Source organism: Pteropus alecto, unplaced genomic scaffold (genome assembly GCF_000325575.1).
Source record: "Pteropus alecto unplaced genomic scaffold, ASM32557v1 scaffold224, whole genome shotgun sequence".
Lineage (NCBI taxonomy): Eukaryota > Metazoa > Chordata > Mammalia > Chiroptera > Pteropodidae > Pteropus > Pteropus alecto.
In genome coordinates, this window is record NW_006436289.1 from 2,115,456 (window position 1) to 2,115,942 (window position 487).

The window sequence follows — 487 nt, forward strand, 5'->3', positions numbered from 1 at the left end:
AGTGGGAGGGGGCTCCTTAACTGGAAAGGCAGTGTTCTTTTAGTCAGAAAACAGATGTATGGCCCAGCCTGGGTGATCCCTCAGGGACCATGGAATGCCTCAAGCCATTTAAGAAAGAGGCATGCCCGAGAGCCCCATACTTGTGCAGAAAATGTACGCTCAGTGTCCTGGCCCTTTAAAGCACCCCCCCACCCCCGATGCCACAGCCATCACAGAAATGGGGCCAGCCCAGTAGTTCTCAAAGGAGCCCAAGCAATAAATGATGAGCTTCTTCCCTGAACCCATCTCCCTGCGCCTGATGTTTAAAGTGAATTGAAACGAATATCTGATAAATGAATAAACCTGTAAATGGAATCAAAAACCTTATGAACCTGAAGGAGAAATAAGAGTCCCAGGTCTGTTAAGTCTAAATTGAATAAATCTGATCAACTCTCTGACAATTTCTGCCAACGCTCTTGAAGAAGAAGGAGAAGAGGGGTGAGCAGAG